Raw genomic sequence first — 26,120 nt, forward strand, 5'->3', positions numbered from 1 at the left:
ATGCCCTGGGCCCAGCCTACAGAGATTTTGATTCAGGAGTTTTGTCACAGGGCCTGGAACCTTTTTTTTTTTTTTCTGATGAAAGCATACACCCCTGTAACCACCACCACAATCAAGATCTACATTTCTATCACCCAAAAACGTTTCCTCATGCCCTTTGCACTCAATGCCCCTACCCCCCAAACTCCTGGCCCCAGGCATCCATTGATCTGCTGTCACTATAATTAATGTCTTTTCTAGAATTTCATAAAAATAGAAGCATGCACTATGTATTATTTTGTATCTGGCTTATTTCTCTGAGCATAATATTTTAAGATTTATCTATTTTGTTGCATATATCTTTGAATCATTCCTTTTAATTGGTATATAGTATTCCTTTGTGTGGCTATACCACAGTTTGTTTATCCATCCACTTTTTGATAGATATTTGGGTTGTTATAGAGTTTTAATATTGAGAATGAAACTCTATGAACAATCATGTACAAGTCTGTGTGTGGAATTGCTAGCCACATGACAAGTTTATATTTATAAGAAACTGCCAAATTGTTCTCCAAAATGGCTGTGAAACCGTGAGTAATTTTAGTCAAATCCGTTTCTCCTGCCTTCCCTAATCAAGGTGGTTTTACGACTTGCAGGTCCTCCACGCAGCACGTAGCTTAAACAGGTAAGATGTTTGCCTGAGTTGTTTTCAGGAACTTGGAGTCAGCTGTGTCTAGTTGGAGCTGAGCTGGTTAAGACTGGATAGGACCACTGACCCTCCAACTGGACATGCGTGAGTGACCTCTCTGTGGCCTTTTGATGTCAGAGGGCTGAAAACTCCACCCTCTGATCCTGCCAAGTGCCTGCACATTTGAGTGCAGAGGCCCTGTATCTTAGTTACACCTGCGCAGAAAGATGATTACCATTACCACATCTTTTACCAATCACCTTTCTCCACGCTGCCCACTCCCTCCACACCTCAGATGCCCTGCTGCTTTATTCCTTATCCCATAAATACTCCGAGCCCCTTGCCTTAGGGAGGCAGATCTGGATTCTGGGTCTGAGATTCTACCTCTACCTCCCACTCCCAGCTCTCTTGGCTGCCTTGCGCACATACCTTATCTTTGCTGCAAACCTCAAGGTCTCAGAGTTTTGGCTTGCTGTGCTTGGGACCAAATGACCCTGATTTGGTAACAGCTGCACCATTTTTAGATTCTCACCAGCAGTGTTTGAGAGTTGTAGTTATTCCATGTCCTCACCAACACTTGGTATTGTCAGTCTTTTTAATTTCAGCCACTCTAATTGGACACCAGTGTTTTAAAAAATCACCTAGGTGATTCTGATGCACACCAAAGTTTGAGAACTCCAGCTCTTATAAAATCAATAGCTTCTGACAGCCTGAAAGCAGCTCAAGCCCTGAGTCCCAACCTCAGCTCTGAGCCTGCCTGTGCTGTCTTACCCCTATGCTCGCCCCTAATAAACAGGATCCTGGGTCTCGATCTTTTCCATATCCAGGCTTCCCACCTCTCTAGCCAGTGCTATGTGCTATCCTCACATCTGCCAGCTACAAACCTAGTGACCCTGGAACTGAATTGTATTGAATAAGTAGATGCTGCAGGGTGGAAGGGCTCACATGGCAGGCAGAGGGACCAGCAAGAACAAGGGCTTGGAGGCATGAAATAGCCTGGCCCATTTGGGAAACTGAAGGTTGTTAAGTGTCCTTAGAGTGTGGCACTGAAAGGACTTGGGGAGCAATGGCTAAAGAAGAACCAGACCACACAGGGCCTTTATGCATGGCTAAGTGTTTGGACTTTTTTCTAGGGGAGGCTGAAATATGGTGCATGGAGTACTCTCTTCTACTGTGTTGGAGAAAAATTACCCTAGTATCTGCACAGAAAAGAAATTGGAGGGGAGGGAAAGAGACAGAGACACTAGTTAGAAGACCAGTGTTATACCCCAAATGTATCCTGGGGATCTGCCCAGTTCCAACTCATTGTAGGAGCCTCATAATCATTTTTAAATAAGAGAATGAAAAAAATGAGTCTGTGTCACTCATATCTTGCTCTCTGGTGTCTTTTCCCCTCCTCTCCTGCCCCACTAAAGGTGGTGGAATACATTGGGGCCAGGGGGCACTGGGTCCTTCCCAGATCTGAAGATCACCCCGCCAAGATAAACCACTACTTTGTCAACCTCTGGGGCAACCTTGTCATCATTCCAGTTTATTATGACTGTTTCCACCTGGTCCTCACTGGTTCCTCCACAGAACACTCTTGGAGCATTTATTATGAGGCAGGCGTGAGCTGGGCGTACGGAGAGGGGAAAACACCATGTCTGCCCTCAAGAAGCGTATACCCTCTCCTCATCTTCAAGCCTTAGGCCGGGGCTCTGCAAACTTTTTCTATAAAAGGCCAGATGGTAAAATGTTTTGGCTTTGGGAGCCATGTGGTCTGTTGCAACTATTCAACTCTTCCACTGTGATGGTAAAGCAGCCATAGACAATAGCAAATAAACAGGCATGACTGTGCAACAATAAAACTTTATTTACGAACACAAAAATTTGAATTTCATGTAATTTTCATGTGCCATTAAATATTCTTCATTTTTTTTTTTTTTGGCTGCACCGCATGCAGCATCTTAGTTCCCCAACCAGGGATCCTGCAGTTGAAGCACGATGTCTTAACGGCTGGACCACCAGGGAAGTCCCCAGTATTATTCTTCTTTTGACTTTTTTCAATCATTAAAAAAAATGGAAAGATTATTGTTAGCTCAGGGCTGTACAAAACCAGGTAAGAGCCAGGATTTGGCCCATGGGCTGCAGTTTGCTCATCCCTACCTTAGGCTGTCTCCTCATAATGTACGAACAAAAGCTCCTTCTTTTTTTTTTTTTTTTTTTTTTTAATAGTTTTTAATACTTTATTTATTTTATTTATTTATTTATTTATGACTGTGTTGGGTCTCTTAGTTTTCGTGTGTGGGCTTTCTCTAGTTGCGGCAAGCGGGGGCCACTCTTCATCGCGGTGCGGGGGCCGCTCTTCATCGCGGTGCGCGGGCCTTTTCACTATCGCGGCCCCTCCCGTTGCGGGGCACAGGCTCCAGACGCGCAGGCTCAGTAGTTGTGGCTCACGGGCCCAGTTGCTCCGCGGCATGTGGGATCTTCCCAGACCAGGGCTCGAACCCGTGTCCCCTGCATTGGCAGGCAGACTCTCAGCCACTGCGCCACCAGGGAAGCCCAAAAGCTCCTTCTTTTAATAATAATTATGGTCACCACAACTTTCTCCTACCTACATCCCCTATTTCATGTCCTCCTCCACCACGTACACACTCACCTAGTCCTGCATTTCCGCTCTTACAATGTAAACACGATGGACCGTGACCTCCTGCTCAACAGCCGCTTCCAGGTGCCCCAGAGCTGTGCCACGGCAAACATCCCAACCTCTGGGGGCCTGGCCGCCTCTGCTCCTCGGGACCCCTCTCTGCGCTCCTTGTCACTTTCCTCCACTGCCCTTTCTCACCTCCAGTAACTCGTGTTCTAGCCCCTCCAAACCGTTGACAGCTGCTCTTGCCAGGCTGTGCTCCTTGGCCCATTGCATTGCCCCAGCTTTGGATTCTTAATCTCCTTTCTCTCTGGCTAACTCCTGCTTGTTTCTAAGGCTCAGCCTGCATTTCACCTCCGCGTCCTCTTGAACCACACACCTGCAGGCAGAATTCACAGGCCCCCTCTGGGTTCCCAGCGCTCCGTGCGTCCTGGCAAACCCGGAGTACCTTGAGGGTTGTGTCTTGTCCTCTTTCAAGCACCCACTACAGTGTGGAGCACATAGTGGATGCTCTGTGGATATTTTAATGAATTCTCAAATGTCAAGACCCCTTTTTATATACTTTATAAAACTGTAGGTATTGTATGTACACTCTTTTATTGGTTTCCTTTTCCTGGTTTCATGTGTTATTGCTACTATATTAAATTTTAAGTTTGTAAGTGCAGACATAGTCTATTTTGTAGTAGACTTCCTTCCAAATACATAAAATAACATTCTGTGGCTCGTGGGTTCCCCTCTGGGGCCTCTAGGTGACCGTGGTGGGCCTTCATCAGAGTGTCTCTAACCAACTTGCCTAATATGGGCCACAGAATGGTACCGAGGCCTTGATAGGTCTCTTTTTTGACAGATGAGGAAACTACAGCCTTATAAAGATAAAGCAGCTGACCTGAGGACACTGGTCAATGACAAAAACAGAAGAAGGGCTGGAAACAAGGCCTTGGTATTACCAGAATTTGAATTTTTGATCCAGTTTGCAAGGTTAACGTGTTGAGCTCTGAATGTGGATTTGTAATTTATGAGAGAGTAGGTGTGGGGAGGGTGAGGGGATGGGGGCGTGCCTGGGAAGCTGGGCAGTGGTGACCTTTAGCGCCTCACTCCTTCTGAATAGGATTCCTTGTTTGCTAGTCCTCACAGCCCCTTTCTTGCTTCTCCACTATATCAGTCATTCCCTTAAAACAGTGACACTTATTATGGCTGGCAAACAAATGGTCGGGAACTAGGCAACTCCAATTATTGAACTCAGCATGTGAAATCATTTAATCAGAGCTCACAGGACTGAGGGGCAGTATTAAAAAGAAATAGGCACCCTGTCTGGTCCCCAGAATGAACTCTTTTCAGGAGAGAAGAGAGCTTATACTATTTATTGTGGCCGAAAGAAGATATACTGTAGTATTTAAATGAGAAAAGGGCTAGATGATAAGGGCTGGGAGACCAGGATTCCACTTGAACTCCATTCCTGATTTCTTTTTTTCAGTTTAACTTTGGAACAATTATTTAATTATAGTGTAACTCAGTTTCCCCACAATAAAATAGAACCACTGCTGTTTGTATCTTTTAAGATCTCTTAACGATACTGCCCTGGAACCTGGGGCAGAGCTCTCTGCCTCATCTTGCATTCATCCAAGGGGTTGTAGTTACTGAAAGGCCAATAGGACCTCATTTTAAAGTGGCTTCAGCTGCGAGATGTGTGCCATGGTGCTGGTTGCACTGTGTACACAGATATATTTGTAACTGCTTAGAAGCCATAAGCACACATTTAAAAAGTAATTTTGTGTTCACCACCATTTGCCTTTTTTTATGGTATAAGCAGCCTTTTGTTAAATGTGAGGTTATAGGGGATAGAGTGTTGTTCTGGGAAATGTAATAATTGGAAAATACATTGAAGACTGATCCAGACAGGGATGCTGAAGGTGGCAACAGTCCTTCCTTCATATCATTTCCAGCTTCTTTTGGTCACCTCTTGGGAAGGAGCTTCCCAGGGCTAAGCTGCACAGGGGCAGGAGGCTGCAGGGCGACAGCCAGCCTTTTTCACCAACCCCGTCACTTGGAACAAGTGTGCACATGGCGGACGCACATGCCCTCTCCCAAGGCATGGAAAACACTTGCTCTGTTTGTCCTCAAGAATCTTTCATATTCTTTTCTGAGAAAAACAAATTAATACTCTCCTCCTGGCTGACAGAATTTAAAGAATAAATACACAATCATGGGAAGTAGGATACAACTTCCAAATGACCACATAGAATGTGCTTTCCTCACAACATACAGAGGCATACATCATTAAAAAGTCCACAAACAATAAATGCTGACCGTGTGGAGAAAAGGGAACCCTCCTTCACTGTTGGTGGGGATATAAATTGGTGCAGCCACTGTGGAGAACAGTATGGAGGTTCCTTTAAAAATAGAGTTATCATATGATCCAGCAATCCCACTCCTGGGCATGTATTCGGAGAAAACTATAAACAGATACATGCACCCCTGTGTTCATAGCAGCACTGTCTATAATAGCCAAGACATGGAAGCAACCTAAATGTCCATCCACAGAGGAATGGATAAAGAAGATGTGGTACATATATACAATGGAATATTGCTCAGCCATAAAAAAGAATGAAATAATGCCATTTGCAACAACATAGATGGACCTAGAGATTATCATACTAAGTGAGGTAAGTCAGAGAAAGACAAATGCTACCTGATATCACTTACGTGTGGAATCTAAAATATGATACAAACGAACTTATTTACAAAACAGAGATAGACTCACACACAGAGAGAACAAACATGGTTACCAAAGGGGAAAGGGGCAGGGAGAGATAAATTAGAAGTTTAGGATTAGCAGATATAAACTACTATATATAAAATAAACAACAAGGTCCTACTGTATAGCACAGGGAACTATATTAAATATCTTATAACCTATAATGAAAAAGAATATGAAAAAGAATATATATGTGTGTGTGTGTGTGTATATATATATATATATATATATATATATATATATATATATGACTGAATCACCTTGCTGTACACCAGAAACTAACACATTGTTAATCAAATATACTTCAACACCCCCCCCAAACCATACAGAGGCATGGGCTAAAACCTAATAATCCATTAAATAAAATTAATTTTACTTAAACACTGCCTATATATATACACATATATGGCATATATAGATTTTTTTTTTTGCATCTTTTTGTTTCAGTCCTTATTGTCTTTCAGAGTTGTCCTCTTATCTCAGGTAGCTTCAAGAGGCTACATACTAGCCACATGTTGCATAGACAGCCAAGGTGGGTAGTGTGCAGTGTGGATGGTGCAGGAATTACTGGGGATTCAACACACTTTTTTGGTTCATGCAGGCTTCATGAAGCCTAGACTCTGTATCAGGTCTTTGAAGTGGGCTTGATGAGGATTTTAATATGCACTGTTTCTCATTTCATTTGAACTGAACTCTCTGGGGTCCGATGTCAGTGGAGGAAACTGGATTCATTTGCCCTAAGCATAACATCATATTCTTCCTGCTTGGATAGTGAAACCTGGAGGGAAAGAAGGGCTAACAGGAGGCCAAGGGTGAGTACTGAACAGGCCCACGTTAATCACTTTAATTTGATCGATCAAACAGACTCACAGAATCCTGTCACTTTTTTTTTTTTATCTTCATACAAGTTTTTTTTTTCTGATATTTTTCTTTCTGTCTCTTTTGTTTTTTAATCTCTATTTTTTTCTTTATTCCGCCCCCCCCAGAAACAAACAAAAATATTCAAAAGACAGGTTTTGAGAACTATAACCAAGAAAAATCATCCCCAGGAGAAAACATGCTGAACCACAAGTTGGCTTTGGGCCTCACGCAGCCAAGAAATGATCTTTTAGAATATTCTGATCAGGGGCTTGGAAAACAGAAGGTTTAAAACTTCAGCTCAGAAGAGTATGATTATCTTGAAGCGGATGTGGCAGGTCCAGCCACGTAATTTTAGACATTCTAATTGGCAGTTTAAAAATAGCGGAGTTGCAGCCTCCTGGGCTATTCCCTTTGCTTTGTCCTTGACTGTGCTTTGTATTTAGGGAGTCTTCTGATGGCTGGGGCAGGTCTGGGAACCATACATCCCTGGGTTCTCATCTACCATCTCCCAGGCCTGCCTGCCTCTGCCCTGAAATACCACAAAGGTAATAAAACTTATATTTTCTTAGGAATGCTCCCAGCCTCTGACTCACGGACATATTCCCCTTCCTTCCCTAATAACTAGGTGCTTAAATGTTGTAGTTCGATGATGCTATTGAATTAAATCCATCTCTGGGCACCTTAAGCTTCCAGCTGAACTGCATCATTTTCTTGCCAGGTAATAAGTACTTTAGGATGTGATCAAGAAAAGGAAAACACTGATTTCAAATAACCAATTATCTGCCATATTCTTTTCCATATTTGTGTGAGGCAGTGTCCGTATGCTGAAACACGTTTGTTCTTCTTTGCTACTGTTTCAATTGGCAGCAAGATGATATATCAATGTAGATACCTACAACAGAGCTACCTCTTTCCCTTTCGCATTTTCAAGGAGCCCTAGGCGTCCCGTCTGGTCGGGCATGAAGTTGCTCACCTTCACCCAATTTCACTCTCTGAGTTTCCCTTCTTGAGACACTGGCTGCATCACTGAGGGAGAAGAGGGGCTGGGGTAAGAATTGCCTGGAACTGTCTTATCCAGGCAGAGGATTTGGTGGGACCTGTGCAGGGAGATTCTCAAACCCTGTAGGATGTGGTTTATTATCCCTGCTTTAAGTTTTATTACCAAGGAATCTTATACTTTCCCAACCAATGGGTCCACAAAAGCATAAACTATATTCAGTCCATAAATCCCAGAGTGCCAGATCTCTGGAGTAGCAAAGCATCTGCTCTCTAGCTGGCAGAGAGTAATAAATCTCCCTGTCCATTTGCATGGAGAGCTTTCAGTGCAGAGAGAGCACTGATGTTCTCTGGGCATCCTTTCTCCCTGCTTTTTTCCTCAAGGGGCCTTGAATTCACTGCTCTCTTACAACTTAAACACTCTTAAATTAATGCACCATTTTTAAAAAATAAGAAAACGAGAAACAAAAAAGTTGTCTTTTCCTGGCTGGTTAGATGCAGGAGGTGAAGCCTGCTGATTATGAGGCTTGTCTTTCATCCTAAACTCTTGGAAACAAATGAGGAATATTAACCGAGGTGTGTGTCCCTCTCCACACCACTCAGTGTCTTCTCCAAGCCTCCTCCCATGAGCCAGTAAGGAGAGTACTATTCACGTGAGAACGGGGTCCAGTCTTTCTCTCACTTTTCCCAGGAGTCTTGGTAAGAAAGGCAGCCTCGCTGCCCGGCAGGGGTGAAGGACAACCTGCGCTCTCCTTTCACAGGCACCCTGTGAGTTTCAGGCACGGGCTGTCATCCAGGGGACCTTGCAGACTCCTCTGGAGAAGCGAGACAGGTCTGCCCTCTAAGAGGTGGTGATGCCTTCTCTCAACATGAGGGAAGGTTAAGAATACACTCAGATGGTTCTCAGTGGGGCGAGACTGGGTGTGGTGGACAGAAATCATTATTTAAATTACTTGGCCCATTTTCCTTTCATTATATACCCGTCGTAAAGGAATGAGACACCAAAGGTCCTGCATCCCTGAAGAACAAAAGTACAGTCATGCCCATTTTTCTGTTGACTCATGGAATTCAGCCTTCTTTTCCTGGTCCCTTATTTCATTACATAGTACAGTCTTCCTTCTGTGCTTTGAAAAGCACCCTTATTACTCTTCAAATCCTATCTCTCCTTTACATCTTGCTAACAAGTCCTTCCACATATTTGCAGGTATTGTGAGCCATTTTCCCTCTACTTTTTTTTATTTGTAAATTACTCTTTTTATTTGTAAATTACTTTTTAAAAAATTAATTGATTTTATTTTTAGAACAGTTTTCAGTTTATAGAAAAATGAGCAGAAAGTACAGAGTTCCCATATACTCCCTCACTCCCCCAGTTTCCCTATTATTAATAACCTTTCCTTTTAATTAACATTATGAACAGCAGTACCAGACAACGATAATTTTTGTGAAGAGGAAGGACTTTCACCTACAGTGTCTCATTTAACAGAGACTGTTCAGGAAACAGGAGTGTCACACGATTGCTGATTGTGGACATAGGACCTTGAGTGTAGTCTAGTGGTGGAGGTGACGGTGGCAGCAGCTGGGAAATCCCCCAGCTCTTGTTCTCAGTGACCTAACCCACATCCGCAGAATGCATTCAAGGAGTGGGGATCAAGTTGGGGCTACCAGGGCAGAAGAAGGAAATGAGGCTGTTTCCTTTGGCTGCTACAACAATCACCACAAACTTGGTAACTTAAAACAAGACAAATTTATTATCTTACTGCTCTTAATGTCAGAAGTCTGAAATGGGTCTCACTGGACAAAAATTAAAGTGTCAACAGAGCTGTGTTCCTTCTGAAGGCTCTAAGGGAGAGTCTGGGTCCTTACCTTTCCTATTTTCTAGAGGCTGCTCACATTCCTTGGCTCACAACCTCCCTTTCCATCTGCAAAACCAGCAATGGCTGGTGGAGTCTTTCTCATGTGGCATCTCTCTGACGCTGACTGTCCAGCGTCTCTCTCTCACTTGTAAGGACTTTTGTAGTTAAATTAGGCCCACCTGGATAAACCAGCATAAGCTCTCCATTTCAAGATGAGCTGATGAGCAATCTTAATTCCATCTACAACCTTAATTCCCCCTTGTCAGGTAAAGTGACATATTCACAAGTTCTGGAGATCAGGAAGTGGACATCTTTGGGGGTCATTATTCTGCCAACCACACAAGGTATTATCCTAGAGAAGTAGAGCCTGGGATCAAAGTCACCAGTGAATCACAATCTCATCCTTCTCAGGAGTAATTAGAAACAGGGCCCAACCTCCTCCTTTAGCTCAAATGTCACTTCCTCCAGGAAGCCTTCTGTATCTGCTGGACAATATAGGAGATACTAGGCCTACGGGGCACTTGAAATGTGGCTAGTCTGAACTGAGATGTGTTCTAAGTATAAAATACACACCAGATTTCAAAGACTTAGTACAAAAAAAAGAATGTAAAATATTTTTATGGTAATGATTTTTAAAATATGTTATACATTGAAATGATAATATTTTGGTATATTATGAAATGGATTTCTCCATATTTTTCACTTCTTAAATTTGGCTTCAAGAAACTCTAAAATTGCATTTCTGGCTTGCACTATATTTTTTCTGGACAGCGCTGCCCTGTCAGAACTCCAGGCTGAGCCCAGTGCTTCCCCTGTGTGCTCTTACGGTCCCTTATTCAGACCTCAAACATTTACCTATAGCATAATTATCGATTTGCATGACTATTTTTCCCACCACACAGTGAGTTGTTAAAGGACAGAGGTTGTATCTTTTTGATCATTGTATCTCTAGTGCTAGTATAGTGCCTGGAATGTTGGAATAATAATCATTATCATAATCATAATTAACAATTATATTGTACTAACTGTGTACCAGGTTTTGTTCCAAGTGCTTTACACAATACCTCAATCCTTATAACACTCTCTAGCTGTATGCGTTTAGGGAAGTTATTTTTAACATTTTATGCCTCAGTCTCCTCATCCATAATATGGGGCTAGTAATAGTACCTACCTCAAAGCTGCTAATTATATGAGAATTAGCTACTTATTTTATATATACACATATTTACATATATACATACATATTGCTGGGGATAGGTTTGACCTCAGGCAAAACCTAAAAGGTGGAGTTTTCTTTTGCTTAAAGTCAGATGTACTCAGAGAACAGACTGGAATTGGCCACGACTGGGAAGTGTGAAGCCCTGCCCAGCATGCTCTGAGCCACCTGGAAGAGTACAGCCTGCAGAAGTGGGTAAGAGGGAATCACTGCTCCTGCTTCCAGGCCGCGAGCACCCCCCTGCTTAGGGAGAAGCTCCCCATTCACTTTGCTGTCCCTCACCTGATACATTGATTCTGGAAAATTGGGGACAGATGGGGGTATCCGCGAACCCACCCAGGGTCTTCTGCACGTGACCTGCCAAGGGGATGTACAAGGACTTAGTGGCGAGATGGAGTTTGCTAACGATTTCTCACTGAACGTAGCAGCTTTATGCATAAAGTTATTCAGTTCCTGAAGCTTAGTATATATGTTACCAATCAAGGCAAAGTATATATGTTACAAATCATTATTTAAAAAAGAAAAACTAATTTTAGACCATGACTCCAAAGCCAGTTGTCCACATAGTCACCTCAAGGAGTTTATTGGAGCCACCAATAAATTGTTCACTTCTAGCATTTGGTGTGAGGGTCTTCTCTAGATTCAGCTTGGTCTGTCCCGAAGACCTGCAGCCCTGATGAATCCCCACTTGCAGTCTCTCTGGTTCCTTCTAAAGCTATTAAAAAGTCGAGGTCACTCTGCAAGGCTTGTCCTGTAAATTTCAAACTCCCAGCCTAAATGTGCACAAAGTGTATGAGTAGGTCTCCAGCAGATTTCACTGCCACAGGAGGTGAGGGAATCAAAGGCAGGGGGTTGGTCTCTAAAAGGCCTGGAGAAATTTATGACTCAACTTAAAACCACTTGTAGTTTATCAAAGCAAAGGAAATGGAATCGCAAGCTTTGGGGCAGGAGTAGATTTTCTGTAAGAGTGAAAAGGGAGCCTGTCTTTCTACCCAGTCTTCCATAACAGCAGAATCTTTCCCCAAATCCCACAAATTTGGCAACAAAGCAGTCTCTTTTTGACATGACCAATGATGAAACAGAATTTATAAATGTCAACACTGCCTTTCTAATCCTTGACTAATTGGGGAGGCCAAGAGCCTCGTGGGATGGCTCAGTGATGACACACAGCAGTAGAAATACAGAGCACAGGTGGATATAAACCTGTGGGTTTGGTCTCAAACTTGACCATATACCTGCAAGACCTTTGCCAAGACAACTAACTGCTATTCCTGAGAGGAGTGAAATAGAAGATCCCTCAGTCGAGTGTTTATTAGTTCTTTGATGGTGTTTAGGAATCCAATTTGCAAGCCACACATGCAAGTACACTGAAGCACATTGGTGGTTTCTCTATGTATAATATCTAGGCTCTGGGGGATAGATGTTGCACATTTTCTATTAGGTGGTAGTTACTAGGAACAGAGACCTGGCTAAAGAGGCTTAAACACACAGTTGCCATGCAGAAAGTTATTTCTCCCATGTATTAAAAAGTCTGGAGGTAAGTAGAGACTGTCCTTAGTTCAGTGGCACAAAGATGTCAGTGCTAAGGTCTCTGTGATTTGCTTGGCTGCTGGAGCTCCAGTCATCACTTCTGAACCTCAGGCAGTAGAAAGGGCAGAAGGGGAAACAAGGGTTTTATTGAAAGCCTCAGCCAGTCACTCCTGCTAACATCACATCAGCCACATTTAAATATAAAGGAGGCTGGAAAATTTAAGTTTTTTCCCCCACTGGGCACTTTTTTGTCTCCAGTAACCAGCAAAAGAGGGTGAGGGTGGATTTGGCATAGGAAACTAGAAGTTACTTTCTAAATTTACAGCCAGCAATTCAGTAGTGTGGGAAGATATGAATCCAGCCTCAAGCTTCACGTGAACTGAAGTTGTTTGCGGGCTGATCAAACTCTTCTCAGTGTATATGCATCTATTACCTACTACTCTTCTCTCTTTCTCCTTATATTATCTATCTACAAAGCTCTTTGCTCTCCTTAAGGTTAGGGGTCATTTCTTATTTGCTTTCTTATTTGGTCTAAGAGTGATATTTGGTCCAAGAAGAGATATTTATTGAGTTGAATTGTTTGATGAATAGGGATTGAATTGGATGCTGGGTGGTAGAAATATGTACACAAATACTGTATAAAATAATCTTTGATGTATTCAATAGTTTTAGGTTGAGAAAAAATTACTAGGGAAATATGTCTTCTGTTTTTGTTCAAGGAGTTTAGATTTTAAGAGTGATAAGAAACATTTGAAGAATTTTGTTTTTGTTTCCCAGACTTATTTAGAAATACTTTACAAATATAATTGTATATATTTGAAGTGTACAATGTGATGATCTGATAAACATCTACGTTGTAGAGTAATTACCACGATCGAGATTATTAACATATGCAGCATTTCACATAGCTAACTCTTTTTGGTGTGTGGTGAGAATGCTTAAGAGCTACTCTCAGCAACTTTTAAGTATATAATACCATATTATTAGCTATAGTCACCATGTTGTGCATTAAATCCTCAGAGCTCATTCTTCATATAATGAAAATATAATGTACCTACATCTCCCATTTCCCTCTCCCCACCAGCTTCTGGCAAACACCATTCTATTCTCTGTTTCTATGAAATTGGCTTAAAAAAAAAAAAAAAAAGATACTATATGTAAATGCTACCACACAGTATTTGTCTTTCTCTGACTCATTTCACATAGTACAGTGCCCTCAAGATCCATCCATGTTGTTGCAATTGGCAGGATTTTCTTTTTTAAGTCTGAATGGTATTCTAACATATAAATTTTCTTTATCCATTCATCCATTGAAAGACATTTAGATTGTTTCCATATCTTGGCTATTGTGAATAATGCTGCAGTGAACATGGGAGTGTAGATATTCCTTTGAGATACTGATTTTGTTTCCTTCACATATTTACCCAGGAGTGGAATTGCTGGATCATATGGTAGTTCTACTTTTAATTTTTTGAGGAACCACCATACTGTTTTCCAAAATGATTATACCAAGGAGAAACGTCTTCTTTAACACTTCTGCAAGATATATTACCCATAGGACTGAGCTTGAATGAGGGAATAAAACACAGGCTTCATAAGCATTCTTCCCCACCCATCTTAATTCTATATTACTATTCTATAGAACTCCTCCCTCCCTCTTTTATCTGAAAAGAGATTACTCGATCAGTCAACAATAGCATCTACTACGTACCATGCAAGTCAAGGAGTTGGATCTACCGGTGATTCCTCATCCTGGCTGCAAATCAGAATCACCTGGGCAACTATTTTAAAATACAGATTCCCAGGGTTTCATTCAGAGATTCTGATTCAGAAAGTCTGGGGTGGTGTTCCAGAGTCTGTAACTTTACAGAGCACTCCAGGTAATTCTGATGTGCCACCAGATATAGGAATCCTTGGGGCAGAGCCCTTCCTTCTCTGTACCACTGTCATGGCTTCCCTGGAGAGCATTTATAGGATGCTACAGAAGCTTGTTCACGTGTCTAATTCTGCCAGTCTCTTAAGGTGGGGACTGTCTTTTGTCGTAGCATCCCTTCCGAGCCCAGTGTCTGAGTGTCTAGTGCATAGTAGGTGCTCCATAATTATCTGTTACGTTGTTTAAACAAATGGAATGTATAATTATTCACCTCCACAGAGTGCTGCTGAGAACACTAGCACAAAGAAGCTTGTCTTATTACTGAGCAACCTGCTTAACTTAGTGCTCAGAGGCAGAATGAGCTATGGAAGTGACCACGAAGGGATTTCTGATGAACTTGCTGGTAAGTCACCTTGACAGCCCTGAGATTCTTGAACTTTTTTAAAAAAAAACAAAATAGCATATTTACAAATAATTGTGGTGCCGGTTACCTATGGTGATTATAAGATTTGTTTGAAAGAATTCATGTAAAGTGCTTAGCGCAGTGCCAGGAGCAAAATGATAAATGTTAGATGATGATAATGACAATAACAATTATAAGAGAAAAGCCTTCTTATTAAAAGACTTAGAACATATAGAAAAATATAAGAAAGAAACTAAAAATTTACCCTTAATCTTGCCAGCAGAATCAGTAATCTTGTATTTATGATTTTTTCAGTTTTTTCCCCAAGCATCTATATTAGCATGTACTTTTAAAATATATAAAGTATATATTAAAAGTGTACATTATATGTTTTTGAGTGGCCAGTAAGCACATGAAAAGATGCTCAACATCACTAATCATTAGGGAAATGCAAATCAAAATCACAATGAGATACCACCTCACACACATAAGTATGACTAGTATCAAAAAACCAGAAAATCACAAGTGTTGGCAAGGATATGGGGAAATTGGAAAATTTGTGCATTGTTGGTAGGGATGTAAAATGGGACGGTCACTGTGAAAAACAGAATGGCAGTTCCTCAAAAAATTAAAAATAGAATTACCATATGACCAGAAATTCCACTTCTGGGTATATACCCCAAATAATTGAAAGCAGGGTCTTGAAGAGGTATTTGTATAGTGCTATGTACTGAATTATGTCCCCTCAAAATTTATATACTGAAGCCCTAACCCCCAATAAGATGGCATTTAGAGATGAGGCCTTTGGGAAATAATTAAGTTTTAAAAAATTTTTATTTTATATTGGAGTATAGTTGATTAACAATGTTGTGTTAATTTCAAGTGTACAGCAAAGTGATTCAGTTATACATATACATGTATCTATTCTTTTTCAAATTCTTTTCCCATTTAGGTTATTATAGAATATTGAACAGAGTTCCCAGTGCTATACAGTAGGTCCTTGTTGGTGTTCTATTTTAAATATAGCAGTGTGTACATGTCAATCCCAAACTCCCAACTTATCCCTGCCCCCAACCCTTTCCCCCTGGTAACCATTAGTTCATTCTCTAAGTCTATTTCTGTTTTATAAATAAGTCCATTTATATCATTTTTAAAAAACTCTGCATATAAGTGATATCATATGATATTTGTCTTTCTCTGTCTGACTGACTTCACTTAGTATGATGATCTCAAGGGAAATAATTATGGTGAGATGAGGTCATGAGAGTGGGGCCCTCATGATAGGATTAGTGCCCTTACAAGAAGAGACATCATTATGAGAAGATACCACTTATGCGGTACCTAGAGTAGCCAAAATCATTAAGACAGAAAGTAAAATGGTAGTTTCCCTGGGCTGGGGGGAAAGGGGAATAGGGAGTTACTGCTTAATCGGTACAGAGTTTTAGTTTGCAAGATGAAAAGGGTTCTGGAGATGGATGGTGGTGATGGTTATACAACAATATAGATGTAATTCATACCACTGAACTGCACACTTAAAAATGGTTAAGATGATAAATTTTATGTCGTGTATTTTAACACAATAAAAAAATTAAAAAGGTATATATGTTTTAATATATTTAATATTTTATCTTAAACATATTAATTTAAATATATAAGATAATATAGTTTAAATATACCTTATGTTATACATAATATAAATAAAAAATATATATTTAGAAATAATCATATCCAGCTTTGTATCAAGCAAAGTTTGAGATGGCTCTTTATGCCTCACTTATTGCACCAGCTTCATTGGTCTGAGCTCCATTGGCCAACGCTCTCTCTTCCTTTCTGTAGAGAGCCCAGCACACCACTCTGCACAGGCCAGCCTGGGGTGGCAAGCCCAAACTCTTCTCACAGGGTTGGTAGTTGGTGTGAGCAGGAGCCTGAACAGCCTGGTCCTGTCGTGGGGCTCTGCTGAGCTTTGGGTCACCATATTGCCAACAAGGGGAGCTTTGTCCCCCTCAAGCTGTTAGTATGTTCATTACCAGCCCTCCCTTCTGCTGCCAGTCGGAAAGATGACACGCGGCCGTCTCTTGGTTGCCACACGTTAAGCCTCATCTCACAATGGGCACTTGGTCTGGAGCTATCCCGGGTGTTTAAAAGCAACATTGCTATTTCCTACAAGCTGAGACCCATGAGTTATTTCCAGCCAAAGGTAAAAATTTACATTTCAATGATCAGCAAGTTTGAGTGCATTTAAGAAACTGGCCAGAGTTGCTGGGCCCCCATACACAGGTTTTGTTAATGAATTTTGGCAGAGGGGAGTTGCATTCGTAGGCTAAGTATTAGAACAAAAAGGACCTGTTTTCCCATGTAATGAATTGCTGAGAAATTATTCAAAATGCGGCTTAAAAAGCCTCTTGCCAGCAAGCTCAATTCTCTGAGTCATGAATTAGATAATGGGCTTTTATAAACCCACAGAGGGAAACCCTCTGAGGATTTTGTGGGTGAGCAGAGAATGTCTGTCCAGGACTGCCACCTTCTCCCAAGTGCTTCTGCACGATGCAGAGGCCCAGGGACCTTGTCTACAAATGTCAAGGCCAACTGGACCACCATCAAGGGTGTAATCAGTGGTGCTCACCCTGAACATTTGCCCAGCACGCAGCTGTAGGTCTCACCAGAACACAGCAGAGTGCTGACCTGCCCAGCCCCAGGAAACAGAGGCCGCTGGGGGAAGAATGGTCAGGTGGACAAGGAAGGCCTCCTCCCCAGCACCATCACCTTCCTAAAGATGTGGTCCCTGACCCCACCCACAGCCCTAATTCAAATAAGACCCAAGCCTCCCATAAGACTAAGACTTAGAGCTCCTAGGGGTATAAGAGGGACCCTTTGAAGGTGATTTCTTAGAAACTAAGCTCCACATAACAGGAACAGAGTCCCATTCACAAACAGAGGTCCAAGAATGAAGGAGGTAGTCACCAATCAAGAGCGTCTCAGACTGTGACAGTAGAACTTCATGATGTCCTATAACCGAGCTCTCCCTAAGGTCAAGGGCACTCATGGGCACACAGAGCTATTCAATGTATTTTTTTCCTTTTTCCCCCCACCTGAATGTTCTCTGCTATAAAAGATACAAACTATTTCTACCCCCACAGGGAGCCTTGCCCTGTGTAACTTTGATTACCTCTCAGGCTAGCTGCCTGCCTTGACCCAAGTATAGCTCATATTCAACTATGCCTCCTACCCGCTGCCCACTTTGGCTGCGTGTGCCCTTGGACCACCAGCTTGGAGCTCTGGCCTGGCTCCCAATAATCACTTGGGCATGAGGACAACCTGGATGAGACATCTGTCAGCCCAATGATGGCCAAGATAATCTGGCAACACCTACTTTTTCTGATTCCTAAGACATTCCAAAAACTATTTAGCAGTCTCATATAACTAGTGGCCATAGAAGCCATGAAGGATTGCCTCTGTAAACTTTACATGTTGTTAGGGAAATAAGCACAGAGAGGCAAGAGGGGTTTTTCTTATATTGGAGCCAGAAAGATACAATGGGTGAGAATGCCCTCAAGTCACCCCAGTATAAAAGTTTAAGAAGGACAGAATTCCCTTCTTAGATAGTACTGGGCCTGGAGATGTCATTATTCTGGGAGTGACAACTCCCATGTTTCTACTTCCAATGGCTTGCACTACTCTCTCCCAAAACTCCAAGGTTCAATGAAGTGTAGACCTAGGAACTCACATCTACTCCTGGGAACTAAAAGGGCAGGTTGATATTAACAAGAGTTTTGGTGGATTCTGGAGGTGTGGGCTCGAAGCTGTTTGGCTTGTGTGGTTAGAACACTGCAATAAGCAGACTACGTTCATATAGCCAGATGGCCCAGCCACCATTCTTCCCATCTGTGGCTATACTTGTCACCCCTAGTTTTATGTATGGTCACATTGGGATGATGAGTGTGTGCTTATGTCATTCCTCCTTTAATTCAGTAAGTCTGTATTGAGTACAATGCCCAACATTTTAGTAGAAGCTTCAAGATATAAAAATAAGGGTAAGTTATGAACTAGTTGAGAATTTCCTTAAATTTATCTTTTTCCTCTTCATTGGAAGGCTCTCAGCTGATAACTTTAACTGGAAAACTCAGCCCCGAGTTCTCAGCCATTGTGATCCAAGTCAGCAAGGTATTAGCAGCTACAGACCCTCCAGAGGTTGTAATCTGGGATTTGTCTGGCAATGGTGAGCCCCAGATCAAAGCCAGCACCCCGGTCCTCATGAGTGTGCTCTGATTACCTTTGTTTCCTGATTGATACCTGAGGTTCCCTGCGGGATGTGAAGTTTTGCCTAGTTTTGCCAGTACGTATTCTTGAGGGAGGAATACAGATCTCTCAGTAACCAGCATTGCTGAGTGGAGCCCTGTACTCAGGGCTCCACTCAGCCCTCAGGACTTTGACATGGTCACCCCTTGACTTGCATATTGTCTGCTGCCTTATGCCACTTACCACATGAGGAGCACGTGGCTCCTGATGCCATTTGGTCAAAGCCAAGGGCACCATTTGCATTTGGATGACTGGCCAACAATCCTTCTTGATCCACCCTTGGTTCTATTATGTCCTGGCCTTCTCACTCTCCCTGGCTTACACTGGGGTCCCTATATGAATTGGAGCTGAAATCCCTGAGAAGTAAAAACCTGTGATAGACAAACTCTACCATCCTATTTATGCCAGTTGTCAGTACTATTCCTTTCCCATGTAGTTAGCACCCAGTATCGTGATCTCTCAAAGAGCTTCCAAAATGAGGGTTCTTTCACCCTCTAACTCACTATCCCTCCAAATGCTTAAACCCAACCATTCCAACTGTTTAAGGCAAAGAATTTTAAGTCCCCATTTCTACACAGCCTTGGTCTTCTTAATCATGTACCTCTAGGTTGAAAACCCAGAAGTTTAGAAGGGAAGTTAGAGGAGTGAGAAACCTGTATAAACAATAAGTATTAGCTGAACTACAAGTGAGTTAGTGGTAAAATATAATGAGATGTAAAATATAGTAAGATGAAAAGGATGAGACCTAGAAAGCATTTAAAGATATTGCAAGTAACACATGATTTATCCTTATTTTTAAAGTTCTTGGTTTGCCCTGTGGTAGACATCTGCTGTCTTTTCTTGCTAACTATGCTCTTTTATGTGGATAAAATTCCTCTTCTTTTTTTTCATTCTCTTCTCATGCTCTGCTCATGCAGCACCTCTGGCTACAAGGGTCCATGTGGACTGGTCTTGCTGATCAGAAGACTCCACCCCCAGCTATGGGATTAGACTAGGGTGAGCACATGTCTTAAGCCAGACAGATGAGAGGCAGCCCATTTTGGGGTAGTAATGCTAATATTAAAGACCATGGGGGAGAAAAAGACTATGGGAACATTTAATTGCTGGGAATGATTTTGTCCACCATGCAGAGAAATCCTGCACAGAGGAGAGCAAGACCTTAGAATGTAATGAAATAGATTTCTGATGACACTACTTGACCCAGCCATGCCAGAAGCCAGAAGACTTATGTTCCATGGACTATTCAGTGGTGTGAACAAATAAATGATGCTTTAATTAAGCTAGCTCGAATGAACTTTCTCTCATTTTAAATCAAAAAATTTCTGACAAGTATCTGCCTTATCCTTAGGATGATGAGGACTTAGCCTAGGACACAGTGAAAATTAGGAAGGAATCAAGTGGTGGGTGTCAACATAGCCAATAAATGAAGAACACACTCATATTGAGGAACACCTAAGGCAATTTCACAGCAATTAACGGAGTCTAGCTTTTAAAAGCATTTCTTCTCTTTCATAGGGAGTTTGACATTTGAAAATGAAAAGATTTTACTGTAGAGGACCAGATAGTTATGACATGAAAAACACAGTTTTCAAACATGTTGGCTAAAGTCATTGGAAAGCGCTGCATGATCAAGCAAACTTGAGGGAAACCCAACTGTTTTTCAAGCATTTGGAACTAGAGTGGAATGAATCAAATGACAAATCTCTCTGCCCTTTCACTTTGTCATGAAAATACTAAGTGCTGAGCCTTATCATCAAAATGAACGTGTCATGATACAAAATTTACTTTAGCAATGGAATAATTCGCAGGCACTATGAATTGTTTACACAGAACAGAAAAAGAAAAGTATACAAAAAATGCTAAAGATGCCACCGGAAAACTACTACAGCTAATCAATGAATATGGTAAAGTTGCAGGATAAAATTATTGCACAGAAATCTCTTCATTGCTATACACTAATAACAAAAGATCAGAAAGAGAAATTAAGGAAACAATCCCATTTACCATAGCAACAAAAAGAATAAAATACCTAGGAATAAACCTACCTAAGGAGACAAAAGACCTGTACTCCAAAATCTATAAGACACTGATGAAAGAAATCAAAGATGACACAAACAGATGGAGAGATATATCACGTTCTTGGATTAGAAGAATCAACAATGTGAAAATGACTATACTACCCAAAGCAATCTACAGATTCAATGCAATCCCTATCAAATTACCAATGGTATTTTTCACAGAACTAGAATAAAAAGACTTAAATTTTGTATAGAGACACAACAGACCCTGATAGCGAAAGCAATCTTGAGAGAGAAAAACGGAGCTGGAGGAATCAGGCTCCCTGACTTCAGACTATACTACAAAGCTACAGTCATCAAGACAGTATGGTACTGGCACAAAAACAGAAATATAGATCAATGGAACAGGATAGAAAGCCCAGAGATAAACCCACACACCTATGGTCACCTAATTTATGACAAAGGAGGCAAGAACATGCAATGGAGAAAAGACAGCCTCTTCAATAAGTGGTGCTAGGAAAATTGGACAGCTACATGTAAAAGAATGAAATTAGAACACTCCCTAACACCATACACAAAAATAAACTCAAGTGGATTAAAGAACTAAATGTAAGACTGGACACTATAAAACTCCTAGAGGAAAACATAAGCAGAACACTCTATGACATAAATCACAGCAAGATCTTCTTGAGTAACCCACCTCCTAGAGTAACAAAAATGAAAACAAAAATAAACAAATGGAACCTAATTAAAAGCTTTTGCACAGTAAAGAAAACCCTAAATTAGATGAAGAGACAACCCTCAGAATGGGAAAAAATATTTGCAAATGAAGAAACTGACAAGGGATTAATCTCCAAAATATACAAACAGCTCACGCAGCTCAATATCAAAAAGACAACCCAATCCAAAAATGGGCAGAAGACCTAAATAGACATTTCTCCAAAGAAGACACACAGATGGCCAAGAAGCACATGAAAAGATACTGAACATCACTAATCATTAGAGAAATACAGATCAAAACTACAATAAGTTATCACCTCACAGTGGTCAGAAGGGCCATCATCAAAAAATCTACAAACAATAAATGCTGGAGAGGGTGTGGAGAAAAGGGAACCCTCTTGTGCTGTTGGTGGGAATGTAAATTGATACAGCCACTATGGAGAACAGTATGGAGGTTCCTTAAAAAACTAAAAATATAACTACAATATGACCCAGCAATCCCACTACTGGGCGTATACTCAGAGAAAACCATAATACAAAAAGACACATCGGGCTTCTTTGGTGGTGCAGTGGTTAAGAATCTGCCTGCCAGTGCAGGGGACACGGGTTCAAGCCCTGGTCCAGGAAGATCGCACGTGCCATGGAGCAACTAACCCTGTGCACCACAACTACTGAGCCTGCGCTCTAGAGCCTGTGAGCCACAACTACTGAAGCCCGCACACCTAGAGCCTGTGCTCCGCAACAAGAGAAGCCACTGCAATGAGAAGCCTGCACACCGCAAGGAAGAGTAGCCCCCACTTGCCAGAACTAGAGAAAGCCCATGCATCAGTGGAGACCCAGTGTGGCCAAAAATAAAATAAAATAAATAAAATAAATACATTAAAAAAAAAAAAGACACATGCACCCCAATGTTCATTGCAGCACTATTTACAATAGCCAGGACATGGAAGCAATCTAAATGTCCATCTACAGATGAATGGATAAAGAAGAAGTGGTACATATATACAATGGAATATTACTCAGCCATAAAAAGAACGAAATTGGGTCATTTGTAGAGACATGGATGGACCTAGAGTCTGTCATACAGAGTGAAGTAAGTCAGAAAGAGAAAAACAAATATTGTATATGAATGCATATATGTGGAATCTAGAAAAATGGTATAGATGAACTTATCTGCAGGACAGGAATAGAGACTCAGACATAGAGAACGAACATATGGACACGGGGTGGGGGGGAAGGAGGGGTAGGATGAATTGAGAGCTTGGGATTGACATACATACACTACCATGTGTAAAACAGATAGCTAGTGGGAACCTGCTATATAGCACAAGCTCAGCTCGGTGCTCTGTGGTGACCTAGATGTGTGGGATGGACGGGAGGGGGGTGGGAGGGAGACCCAAGAGCGAGGGGATATATGTATACATATAGCTGATTCACTTCGTTGTACAGCAGAAACTAACACAACATTGTAAAGCAACTATACCCCAATTAAAAAGAAAAAAGTAACAGTGGCTTGAATAGGACAGGAGCCTATGTCTGTTTCAAATGAAAGAAGTCTAAAAGCAAAGAGACCGGAGCTGCTCTGGGGGCTCCACTAAGTCAGTAGAGACCCAGGCCCCCCCACCCCACAACCTGGCTCTCTGATCTGCCCGCTCTCATGCTCTAAGATAGCTTTTTGAACTCCAGCCATCAAATCGTTGCTCCAGGCAGCCACATGAATGTAGAGACAACATACCTCTCCCTTAAAGATACTTCGCAGAAGTCAAATGTGATTCTATGGCCAAAATTAGGTCACATGGTGTCTCTACTACTTGTGTAGCCTGGTGAAGGTAGTCTTTCAGCTGGGTGGCAATCTGCCCAGATGCAGAGCGGGGATTATGTTAGAAGAGAGGTGAATGGATATTTGTGGGGAGGAGCCTGTGACAGGGTGGGGCAGGAATTCAGAGATACTGAATCTTTTAAGGCTAAAAGATGTCAATGCTTCTTAAATTCAATATGTTTGAAAGGAAGCTATTGAATGGTTCATAATGATGGATATTTGGGCTCTTCTTTGAGAAACTTCATGTTCCACATTTCTCTGTCTTGTCTTTCACAAAAATCAAGTCTCCAAAATGCACACACACAAACTAAACATGGTTCCATTACCCATGGCTTTTTTTTTTTAGCATCTTTATTGGAGTATAATTGCTTTACAATGTTGTGTTAGTTTCTGCTGTATAACAAAGTGAATCAGCTATATGTATACATATGTCCCCATATCTCCTCCCTCTTGCGTCTCCCTCCCACCCTCCCTATCCCACCCCTCTAGGTGGACACAAAGCACTGAGTTGATCTCCCTGTGCTATGTGGCTGCTTCCCACTAGCTATCTATTTTACATTTGGTAGTGTATATATGTCCATGCCACTCTCTCACTTCGTCCCAGCTTACCCTTACCCCTCCCCGTGTCCTCAAGTCCATTCTCTATGTCCGCGTCTCTATTCCTGTCCTACCCCTAGGTTCTTCAGAACCTTTTTTTTTTTTTTTTTTTAGATTCCATATATATGTGTTAGCATACGGTATTTGTTTTTCTCTTTCTGACTTACCTCACTCTGTATGACAGTCTCTAGGTCCATCCACCTCACTACAAATAACTCAATTTCTTTCTTTATATAGCTGAGTAATATTCCATTGTATATATGTGCCACATCTTCTTTATCCGTTCATCTGTTGATGGAAACTTAGGTTCCTTCCATATCCAGGCAATTGTAAATAGACCTGCAATGAATATTGTGGTACATGACTCTTTTTGAATTATGGTTTTCTCAGGTTATATGCCCAGTAGTGGGATTGCTGAGTCATATGGTAGTTCTATTTTTAAATTTTTAAGGAACCTCCATACTGTTCTCCATAGTGGCTGTATCAATTTACATTCCCACCAACAGCACAAGAGGGTTCTGTTTTCTCCACAACCTCTCCAGCATTTACTGTTTGTAGATTTTTTGATGATGGCCATTCTGACCAGTGTGAGGTGATACCTCATTGTAGTTTTGATTTGCATTTCTCTAATGATTAGTGATGTTGAGCATCCTTTCATGTGTTTGCTGGCAATCTGTACATCTTCTCTGGAGAAATGGCTATTTAGGTCTTCTGCCCATTTTTGGATTGGGTTGTTTGTTTTTTGATATTGAGCTGCATGAGCTGCTTGTAAATTTTGGAGATTAATCCTTTGTCAGTTGCTTCATTTGCAAATATTTTCTCCCATTCTGAGGGTTGTCTCTTCGTCTTGTTTATGGTTTCCTTTGTTGTGCAAAAGATTTTAAGTTTCATTAGGTCCCATTTGTTTATTTTTGTTTTTATTTCCATTTCTCTAGGAGGTGGGTCAAAAAGGATCTTGCTGTGATTTATGTCATAGAGTGTTCTGCCTATGTTTTCCTCTAAGAGTTTTATAGTGTCTGGCCTTACATTTAGGTCTTTAATCCATTTTGAGTTTATTTTTGTGTATGGTGTAAGGGAGTGTTCTAATTTCATTCTTTTACATGTAGCTGTCCAGTTTTCCCAGCATCACTTATTGAAGAGGGTGTCTTTTCTCCATTGTATATTCTTGCCTCCCTTATCAAAATTAAGGTGACCATATGTGTGTGGCTTTATCTCTGTTCCATTGATCTATATTTCTGTTTTTGTACCAGTACCATACTGTCTTGATTACTGTAGCTTTGTAGTATAGTCTGAAGTCAGGGAGCCTGATTACTCCAGCTCCGTTTTTCTTTCTCAGGATTGCTTTGGCTATTCGGGGTCTCTTGTGTTTCCACACAAATTGTGAAGTTTTTTGTTCTAGTTCTGTGAAAAATGCCATTGGTAATTTGATAGGGATTGCATTGAATCTGTAGATTGCTTTGGGTAGTATAGTCGCTTTCACAATGTTGCTTCTTCCAATCCAAGAACATGGTATATCGCTCCATCTGTTTGTATCATCTTTAATTTCTTTCATCAGTGTCTATAGTTTTCTGCATACAAGTCTTTTGTCTCCTTAGGTAGGTTTATTCCTAGGTATTTTATTCTTTTTGTTGCAATGGTATGTGGGAATGTTTCCTTAATTTCTCTTTCAGATTTTTCATCATTAGTGTATAGGAATGCAAGAGATTTCTGTGCATTAATTTTGTATCCTGCTACTTTACCAAATTCAGTGATTAGCTCTCGTAGTTTTCTGGTAGTATCTTTAGGATTCTCTATGTATAATATCATGTCATCCGCAAACAGTGACAGCTACTTCTTCTTTTCTGATTTGGATTCTTTTATTTCTTTTTCTTCTATGATTGCTGTGGCTAA

The sequence above is a fragment of the Balaenoptera acutorostrata genome, chromosome 3 (genome assembly GCF_949987535.1).
Source record: "Balaenoptera acutorostrata chromosome 3, mBalAcu1.1, whole genome shotgun sequence".
Classification (NCBI taxonomy): Eukaryota; Metazoa; Chordata; class Mammalia; order Artiodactyla; family Balaenopteridae; genus Balaenoptera; species Balaenoptera acutorostrata.